The 11,091-nt window shown below is 37.1% G+C and overlaps 1 non-coding gene across 1 annotated transcript; it reads left to right on the top strand.

Moving 5' to 3' along the window:
* Positions 1-10,248: 10,248 nt before the first annotated feature.
* On the top strand, positions 10,249-10,355 carry LOC138383583 (U6 spliceosomal RNA). The gene has a single exon (XR_011233638.1). It is a non-coding gene; the product is annotated as a U6 spliceosomal RNA (small nuclear RNA).
* The last annotated feature ends 736 nt before the right edge of the window (positions 10,356-11,091 follow it).

The following is an 11,091-nucleotide window of genomic DNA, read 5'->3' as shown; positions in this document are numbered from 1 at the left end:
GAACACCCCAGAAGACCTTTGTACGACCAGCTCCAATCTTCAGCACCCCTCTTTTCCTCTGACTTCTATCATCATAGATAACTTTATATAAATATATAAATAAATATAAACACTGTATGTACTTTTTTGCATATGGCCTTCTCACTAAATATAATGTTTGTGAGATTTATTCATGTTATTGAATGTAATAGTTCTTTCATTTTCATTGCTATTTTAGTTTATCTCTGCGTGAATATGCCATAATTTACCAGAATTTGTCCATTCTACTGTTAAAGGTCAATGAAGTTGTTTTTAATTTGAGACTATTATAAATAATATGCTTATATATTTCTGAACACCATATATGCATTTCTGTGTGGTATATACCTAGGAATAGAATTGGCAGGACGTAGTGAAAGTGAATTTTCAAGCTAAACAGATTTCCAAAGTTACACCATTTTACACTTCCAGGAGTTAATAAGAGTTCCAATTGCTCCATATTCTTGGCAACTCTTTCTCCTAGTTTTTTAAAATTAGCCCTTCTGATGTGTATGTGCATAATGTTATCATGGTTTTGTCTGCATTTTCCTGATTACTGATAGTGTTCAACATTTGCATGTGTCTCTTGGCCCTTTGTGTTTGTACTTTTTGTGGAGTACACATTCAAGTCCTTTCCCCCATTTTTCTTTTGGGCTGTTTTTTTCTCATTGATTTATAGAAGTTAAAAAATACATATATATTCTAGATTCAAGCCCATTGTTTACACCACACACAAACACACACACACCGACACACATACACAGTTTTTCTGGTTAGTTTTAAAACTCACAGTGGTGCGTTTTGATGAATAAATTTCTTAATTTAAATGCAGTCCAATTTATTCACCTATTTCTTTTTTTTTTTTTTTTTTTTTGAGACAGAGTCTCGCTTTGTTGCCCGGGCTAGAGTGAGTGCCGTGGCGTCAGCCTAGCTCACAGCAACCTCAAACTCCTGGGCTCAAGTGATCCTACTGCCTCAGCCTCTCGAGTAGCTGGGACTACAGGCATGCGCCACCATGCCCGGCTAATTTTTTGTATATATATATTTTTAGTTGTCCATATAATTTCTTTCTATTTTTAGTAGAGACGGGGGGTCTCACTCTTGCTCAGGCTGGTCTCGAACTCCTGACCTCGAGCGATCCACCCGCCTCGGCCTCCCAGAGTGCTAGGATTACAGGCGTGAGCCACCGCACCTGGTCTCTATTTCTTTAAAGAATTTTTATTGACCTGTTTAAGAAGGCTTTTCCTATATTGTATTATAAATTTGTATTACATTTTCCTTTCACATTTATATCTGCAATTCACCTAGAATTGATTTTTGTGTCTGGTGTGATGTAGAGGTCAGGATTCATTTTGTGCTTTTGAATATCTGGTTGTCCCAACATCTTTTATTGAACAGGTCGTTCTTCCCACCCTGGTCAGCAGTGTGATCTTTTTCATAAATCAATCACCTGTATGCGTATGGGGCTAACTGTGGATTCTCTGCTCTGGTCCTCTGGTATATTTGGCTATCCTTGCAGACAAACAACACTCTCTTAACTACTGTAGCTTTATAATAAATCATATTGTCCACTAAAGTAAGTCCTCTTGTTATTTTTTTTCCCTCAACATTTTCTTCAATACTCTTGGCCCTTTGCATTCCCAAATAAAATTTAAGATTAGTGTGTATATTTTCATACAAAAGAACTCTGCTTGCATTTTGTATTCTAATCATTATGTCTTTTCTTTCTTTCATTCCTTTGTTTGCTTGTTTATTGCCTTACTGCACTGGCTAGGACACATTACCATGTTGAATATATGTCTTGAGAGTGGGTATCCTTATCCCATTCCCAGTCTCACAGGGAAAGTTTTCTTCCACCACAAAATATGATGTTTACTAGAGGGTTTTTTATACTACTTATTAGAAAAGAAGTTCCCTTCTATTACTATTCACAAAAAATATTTACCTTGAGTGTTGAATTTTGTCAAATGCATTTTTCTGCATCTTTTCACATGATTATATATGGTTTTTTTCCTTTAGTATAATAATGAAATGAATTCTAATTATTGCTTGTCAAATGTTAAAACAACTTTGTGTTCTTGGAATAAACCCAAATTGTTTGTGATACATTATCATTTCCATATAATTGAATTTGATTCTCTAATTGTTTAGGATTTGTACATCTATATTTATGAGAAGTATTGACTGTGCACAGTCTTTGATTTTATTTAAACTTCCCTACAGTGGCAACAATAACTTCAGGCTTCTTCTCAACAAGATACTCTCTGTACAAATAAAAATGTTCTCTGCCCATGTCCCAAAAAGAGAGACCTAAGATCTCAGTAGTTATGTATCCATCTCGGATGATGTTAATAGCTTTCCTAGCTCATTTACAATCCTGCCTGAATATTCTATAGTATAAAAACTAGATTGTAAAGTTAACCATCATGCAAATTCTATAGAGAAAGTAATACAGAAAAGGAGGATGATGGGAAAAATTTAAATATGCAAATTAGTATATAGGACGCAGCAAGGAAGTCTGCTTAGCTGTTATAATCCTCATTTCTATTATTGGTTGCAAGGCTGTATTTGATACTTGTAACTTCCTTCTACTTCTCATCCCATGTTTCCTGGGCCTTCAGCCAGTACCTAAGCCAGTCGGGGAATTTTTACTTAGTAGATTAATACATTGTAGTTTCATTTCTGAAAATCCTGAGTTCTTAATGATTCTGTCATTGCTGGGTTGAAGTAGTTATATGTTGATTTTTATTATTATACACAGAAGTGGTAAGAGGTAGCCAGAAAAATCTTCTTTCACCCAGATATTTTTCTTTGATGTCATTTCATAAAAGAAACCAACTTTCTACTTACTCGATAGTCAGAATCAATTTCCCCAACTAGTCTCTTTAGTTCAGAGACATGAGGAGCCCAAAATGGCCAGCTGGTAGTCTCAACTTCGAATCCAATATACCCATTATGGCATCTCCTAGTGGAAGCACTCTCCCTTGGGAACTAAGACCTTTAAACCAACAGAACCCAAATGCTCAGGAATTAGAAGCAAACATTCTGAAGTAGATTATTACATTGTACAAGACCCCATGAATTATTTTATTAAGTATGGACTGAGCAATTTCTTTAAGCACTAAGTTTAACAGTTGATATCTCTAACACTTCACATTGACTCCTTGATTTTTGTCTTTTTGTTTGTTTGTTTATTTGTGAAGGTATATCCTCATTCTTTCAAACACACGGTTTAGCTTGTGATTATCTTTCAAATGTTTTTTAAGAGCAATTTTCGTGAAACCACAGATAAGTCAAAAGTTCATGTTATTTTTGAATATGAGTTCCGTGTACCAATGCAATGCAGACAGCTCGAAATAGCAACAAAGCATTTGGGAAGGATGTGGCTAATGAACGCATAGTACATGGTTTGAGAAGTGCCATTTTGGTGATTTTAGTTTTGAAAATGAGCCGCATGGGTGACCTGAGACCAAGGTGGGTAATGAAGAGCTGAAAGCTGTAGTGGAAGCAAATCCATCTCAACCTACGCATGAATGAGTAGCAGGGTTTGACATTACTAGTCCAATAATAGTGGACCATTTGAAACAAATGGGCAAGGTAAAGAAGCTGGATGGATGGGTTCTGCATAAATTAAGTGAGCATCAGAAGAGAAATCATCTCGAAGCTTGCCTTTCTTTGCTGTCACAACAAATGTCTTTGCGAACCATTTCTACACTGTATTGTTACATTTGATGAAAAATAGATTCTTTTTGACTATTGCAAGAGTTTGTTTGGCACAAGGGGTGGATAAAGATGAAGTGTCAAAACACAGTCCAAAACCAAATATTCATCCAAAAAAAGCTAATGGTGTCTGTTTGAAGGTCCAGCACTGGTATTACTCACTATAGCTTCATGAAACCTGGTCAGTGGATTACAGCGGATGTCTACTGCAACCAATTGGGTGAAATGATGAGGATGCCTATGATTAAGCAGCTGAGACTGGTCAATAGAGACAGGCCAATCCTCTTGCAAGACCACATGTTGCAAAAACCACACTGCTCATACTACAGAAGCTGGACTTGTAAACTCTCTGTCATCCACCGTATTCACCAGACCTTGCACCAACTGACTACCACTTCTTCCAGGCTTTGGACCACTTCTTGCAAGGAAAAATATTCAATTCTCAACAAGCTGTGGAAAATGCCCTTTGTTATTTCCCTGGTCTTCAGCTTGCTGTGCTGCCTTGCCCTGCAGATTTCAGACCAAAATTAATCTCAGTGGATGAATAGATAGGTGGATATATAGATAAATGCACACATATACATTATATTGATTTTGTTTTTCTGAGAACACTATCACATTTTGGTACCAAGAATGAAATGGTTCTAGAGAAACAGAACCATTGGGATGAGCTTTCTGGAATTGGATCTCTAGTCTAATTAGATTTAAATATGGTAATGACTCTATTTCTATTAGTAAAGAGAACATTGATAGTCCATGGAAATCGGCAATAGAGATACACAAAATATCACCATTGGATATTCCTGATCAAATACTTACAAGCAAGGTTCTGGATGATCATGTATTTGATACCTTACAACATTTTTTGTCAAAGTAACAAGTATAATGAGATTAGCTGGTTGCTCCAATTGTACTACGCAAAGTGGAGAAAAAAAAAAAAGATTGAGATGAGGCATTCAAATTCCTAGCTCAATCCACATAAATGAGCTGAAAGTTTCAATGTCTGCCCTAAAAGAAGCCCTTATCACCTGCAGCTACAGAACTGAGATTGCTGAAAACCAAACCCAGAGTCTCATCCTGTGAGTGGCTGAATTACAATGCAAATTAAAGGCTCAGACTTGCAGGGCGTCTGCTGTAAAGTGAGGGCACTGATGGGGGAGGAACAGGATCCTGAACACTGGAATGGGGACTTATGAGAAGATCTTGATGAAGCTGTGACAGGTACCCCCCCAAATGCTGATGAGTCTTCTTTCCCAGCGGAAACAGCAATTCCACCCTCATCTGAAGAGATTAACCCTGCTTTGCCTGAGGAAACCTCACAGCCTCAGGACATACCCTACCACCACTCTTGGCTTCTAGACCCATAACTAGACTCAAGTCCCAGCAGGCTCCAAAAGATGACATGCAAAATGTGACCATGAGGAGGTACACTACACTCCAAAAGAACTATACAGTTTTTCCAGTTTATGCAAACAGAAATCTGGGGAATATATTTGGAAATGGATATTAAAGGTGTGGGTAATGGTAGAAGGAACATAAAATTGGATCAGACTGGCATAGATCCGCTAAGCAGAGACTTTGTCTTTAATGTTTCAGCTCAGGGGGTTAGAAAAGGCTCTAACAGTTTGGTTGGCTGACTGAAACATGAATTGAAAGATGAGCCTACTCTAAATGAAGTTGAAATGCCAGTACTGCTTTGGTAGACTAGCAGAAGGAATCCAAAGGCTTAGGGAGATGTTAGAGTGGGCTTATCATTTAAAATCTGCTTATCCACCTGGATAGGATACAGAGGACACAACTTTCACCATGATTGTGAGAAATAAATTTGTGGAGGGGAGCCCCAGAAGTCTTGAAGACCTTTGTGATCCCTTTTCTCTGTAGGTCAGAAACTACAGTAGGCACTGCAGCACTGAATTGTGAAACCTGAATGTAATGGGCATAACTGGATCCCAGGTGGCAGGAGCCAAGAGAAGCACTTAATTGACAGAGGTGAGGTGGGCATGTATGAGAGGAAGTGATTTTTAATATATATTTTCACTGTTTTATTTTTATCATATGCTTCAACTACTAAAAAGCAGAAATTTAAAACTAATAACAATGTTCTGAAATTTCAAAGATTAAAGTCAAACTCAAGTTCAAGTTCTATCCCACCGTTAAAAAGTACTTTATCAACATAGAAAGAAAGGAATCCCACCATTATTAAAGATCAAATTGTAGCAAATTTCAATAGCAGTAAGCAATTTAAACATTATCTAGGAAGATCTGAATAACATTTAACTGAATTGTATTGTTATTTAAGTTTTTATTTTCTGAAAAAAAACCTATTTCTTAAGTTATATTTTATAGGTGGCATTTTTTTTTTTCAAGTAGTAAAGAAGAATCAAAAATAAAAAGCAAATTTCTGCAGGTCCTCACCCCACCAATGTCCATTTCCATGATCAATATTTTTAACTATTGCTTTATTTAGTTCTTCTGAGGGGTTAACACTTTCATATCTAATAATATGTTTATGCTTGCATTTCTTGATTTATCAATATTTATCAAAGTGTCTATTGAGTTTCCATGTTGAAAGTCGAGCTCATTTTTCACTAGCCTCTAACTCTCCTCCTTTTTGCCAATTTTATTAGTGTTGTTATTTTTGTAGTTATATTTCTGCTTGTGGTTATCTTTACAACAATAAATAACAAACATCTAATCTATTTGTGATCCACTGATTTAAACAAAAACTCTTAACTGGGTTAACATCATTGTTTCCTACCCACATGAAAAATAGACAACTCAAAATTGAGGCATCCAAAGCAAATATCACCAGAAGCATTTCTTAGGCAAAACAAAAAAAAACTTAAGAGATGCATAGCAGCTTGACAATGAAGTCTTAATTGCATTTGCATAGCTGTTTTATGCATTGCTCAATATAAAATTCATGGCCAAGAAGGAATGCAAAATTGAGTAATTTCAGTATTAAATGAATGATAAAACAATTTAACTTTTTTTTTTTTTTTTTACTGCTATTTGTTTCATACCTGAGAAAAAGTTAAGGCAACCTGAAGAAATGAGGAAAAGTCCTGAAGGTGAATTTGACACTGTGGCGCCAGTATTAATTAGCATATCTTAGACGAAGTGGTAATGACATCCAGATAGCTAATGCAGAAGCTTTGTGTGCATCCTCCAGCTCCACAGATCTGTGAACCAGATTGCTAAAAGACTGCTCTAGCTCAGAATGATGGTGTCTTTTCTTCTCCCAAGAAACAAATGGGTGTGGCAGACAAATGTTGCCAGACAAAATGAACTTTTCCACTTTCTCCTTCTCCACAGTATGTTAGTATCTAAGACACAGACAGAGATTGAATCAGACCTGAGAATTTTGCTTCCCAAGAGGCTCTATGCTGACAGTTTTGAAACTTTACTCAAGAAATGGTCCCAAGGAACAAAACGACCTAGAAGTCATTTCATCTAAAGGGGCAATGGGCTAACGCAGCGCTTCTCTTAATGGCATGCCAAGAGCAAAAGAGATAATGTTGCCACCTGGCCCGATTCTATTCGGTACTGTCCCCTCTCTCCTTTATGGCATATCCCTGTACTATAGCCACAGCTCTCCAATGAGTAATGTTGCATTTGCTCATTTCCAGTGTGTTAGTTTCTCATTCACTAGGTTACTGTCCTTTCTAATTTTAACCTTATTAGTAAATTTTGCTTAAAAAAATAAGAAAGTACACTGGGCGCGGTGGCTCATGCCTGTAATAATCCTAACATTCTGGAAGGCCGAGGTGGGAGGATCTCTTGAGACCAGCCTGAGCAAGAGCTGAACCCATCTCTATTAAAAATAGAAAAAAAGAAATTAGCCAGTCAACTAAAAATAGAAACAAAAAATTAGCCGGGCGTGGTGGCGGTTTGCACCTGTAGTCCCAGCTACTCGAGAGGCTGAGGCAGGGGGATCACCTGAGCCCAGGAGTTGGAGGTTGCTGTGAGCTAGGCTGATGCCACGGCACTCACTCTTGCCCAGGCAATAAAGTGAGACTCTGTCTCAAAAAGAAAAAAAAAAAACAAAAAACAAAAAGTACATGTGTTTACTATAGTCAATGAAACAATACTAAAACAAGAAAACTCTGATAAGCTCTGCCCACCCCATGCCTCCCACCCATCTGCCCTTGGGGACCCAGTATTAACAGGTTGGTGTGTCTTTTCCCACTCCTTTCTCCATGTATAAGAGGGGTATTTTTACTATTAATAGAGTGAGAATATTACTTAGCATCTTACTTTCTTATTTCAAAATTCATGGTGGATATTCAGCCAAACTGATAGATATGGAGCTAACTCATTTTTAAAAATAACCGAATATATCAGTCACTATTTAACAGCCATTTTTTCCTTCTCTGTGAACAGACCATGATCTTATCGAAGGTGTAAGTTATCAGGAATGTGTTCAGGTGAGGTCAGCCTCTCTGTAGACTCAAGGAATGAATCATGATTGGTCTATATCAATCATAGTAACTCCTTTGTTTGTTTTCATATAATTTTTATGAAGTACACTATTAATACAGAAAAGTGCATACACATCATTGACTTTTCCCCGGGCAACATTCCCACATAAACACTGTCCAGATAGAGATGCAGAACATTACCTGCATCTCAGAAGCCTACTTCATGGTGCATTTTACAGGTCCCCCTCTTCCAAGGTAATCAGCATTTAAAGTCTCTCACCGTAGATTAGACTTGCTGCTTTGGGGGCATTATATAAATTGAATCACACACATATATTCTTTTGTGTCTTTATTCTATTGTGCAACACTATGTCTGTGAGTTCACCAATGCACTATGTATAGTAGTAATTTTTCACTGTTGTATAATATTTCATTTTATGACTATAATACGACATCTATTCATTCTGCTATTTATACAAATTTGCTTGTTTCCAGTTTGGAGCTATTACCAAAAACGCTGATATGAATATTCTTGTTCATATCTTTTTGGTGCACATATATATGCATTTCTGTTTCTACTGAGCATACATCTAGGAATAGAATTGCTTAATTCATAGAGTGTGTGTATGGCCAACTTCATAGATACTGTCAGTTTGCCAAAGTGTTTGCACTAATTTACACTCCTACCAACACTATATAAAACCAGTGGTAACTCCACATCCTAACACTTGTTATTGTCAGTTTTATTTCATTTTAATCACTCTGGTAAGTATCTCATTTTGGTTTTATTTTCAATTTCTCCAATGATTAATTATGTTGAGTACCTTTTCTATATACTTATTTTTCATTTGGATATATTTTATGATGCACCTGTTCAATCTTGTGAATTTTTTTATAAGGTTGTCTGTTCTTGTTGATTTGTCTGAATTCTTTATATATCTAGAAAAGAATCTTTTGTCAAATATATGTATTGCAAATATGTTCTCTTACTCAGTGACTTACATTTTCACATTTTAATATAAAAGTTCTTAATTTCAGTGGAATTCAATTCATCAGTCTTTTCCTTTATGGTTAGTGTTTTTGTGTTCTGTTTAAGAAATAATACTGGTCTTTAAGAGATTCTCCCACAGTATCTTCTAGAGGCTGTTTTTATTTAAATTTTTTTGTATAATCCAACTGGAGTTGCTTTTTCCACTTGATGAGATAGAGGTCACAATTCATTTATTTATGGATATCTAATTGATATAGCATTAAATATTGAAAAGACCATCCTTTCTTCCACTGCACTGCAGAGGTACCTTTGTCATAAATCAAGTGCTTGTGTATATGCGAGTATGTTTCTGTACTCTCTTTTTTGTTCCATGGATCTATTTGTATATCTGTTAGGTAGTTAGCAAGGGATTCCAGGTCTCCTAGGGATGAAAGTTAGTGCCTTTCATTGGTGCAATTGCCCCACCTAGGAAGAAGGACAAGGGTGGGCCCCAGGCCCCCATCTTGTTCTTGCCCCACCTTAAACCTGCCCTGAGCTACTGTCATACCGGTGGAGGAGAGAATACCCTATGAATCTGCCAATCATAACTTAGCACGCCAGCTGCAGAAGAATGCAGAAGACTCTCTAGCCCACGGGCCAAGCACCATAGGTACCACAGAGTCTGGTAATTGACCTAGAACAACTCACATGGGTAGTAAGGCTCAGATCATGCGGCTCCCAACTGTCTAATCAAAGTGGCTCCGTGGTGACATCTGAGCCACTAGGGAGGTCCCAATCTGGGCACTATAAAATAAGACTGAGATCATAATCAGTCCGTTTTTTGCCCCTTCCTTTTGTTCTCCCTTTGCTGGGACAATGGGTCTTGATGTCATCTGTGGCGTATGTATCATGCTCTGTCAACCTGTATCTTGCTCTTGCTCTATAATCCTCTCTTTCTCTCCTCAATAAACCTCATTTTCATGCTTGCCTTACTTCAGTGTGTCTGGTCATTCTTCGGCTATAAGTGTGCTAGGAACTGACATTTCAGACTGAAACCTGACATATTCTTGTGTGGGTACCGTACCATTTTAAATATTGCAACTTTAAAATAAGTTTTGAGTGCTTGCTTTGGCAGCACATATTCTAAAATTGGAACAATACAGAGAAGATTAGCATGGCCCCTGCGCAAGGATGACATGCAGATTTGTGAAGCATTCCATAATTTTATAAAAAAATTAAATAAAATAAGTCTTGATATCTAGTAGTGTAAGACCTCAACTTTATTTTTCATCTTCAAGGAGCCAGTTAGAAAAGGAGAGGTGCTTTGTCAGAGATTTAACCCTAGAACTAAGAAGCAGACAATAGACAGAGAACTGTGCCTTTTTATTGCTGAACAATTTGAAAGTAAGTTACATGCATAATGGCCCCAAGTACTTCAGCATGGATTTCCTAAGAATAGGAATATTCTCTTACAGAACCATGGTACAGTCATCAACTTCAATAAAATTTAACAGGGGTATAATGTTTTAATTTAATCTACCATTTGTATTCTTTGTATTCCAATTTTTACCAATTGGCCCAATAATGTACTTTCTCGTATTTCCCCCTCCAGCACAGGATCCAATCTAGGATGAGATATCACATGTGGTTGTCTTGTCCTTGTAGCCTCCTTTAATCGGAGGCATCTCCACAGCTTTTCCCAGTCTTTCATGACATTAATATTTTCTAAGGATACAATCCATCCTCCTTTTTTTAACAGCATGTTCCTAATTTTGGATTTGTCTGATGCTTCCTCAAGGCCAGATTCGGGCTTTGCATCCTTCTCTGGGATACTGTGTAAGTGGTTCTGTGTCTTTCTCAGAGCATCTTCGCTTGTCGTGTCAACATCTGTCACCCAGTCAAAGTTTTGTCCAATTTCTCCACCATGTAATTACTGCTCTTACTTCCCTCTTCCAACTAATA

Source organism: Eulemur rufifrons, chromosome 5 (assembly GCF_041146395.1).
Source record: "Eulemur rufifrons isolate Redbay chromosome 5, OSU_ERuf_1, whole genome shotgun sequence".
NCBI classification, from domain to species: Eukaryota; Metazoa; Chordata; class Mammalia; order Primates; family Lemuridae; genus Eulemur; species Eulemur rufifrons.
Note: the sequence above shows the minus strand (reverse complement) of the source record. Positions and strands in the feature narration are given on the sequence as shown.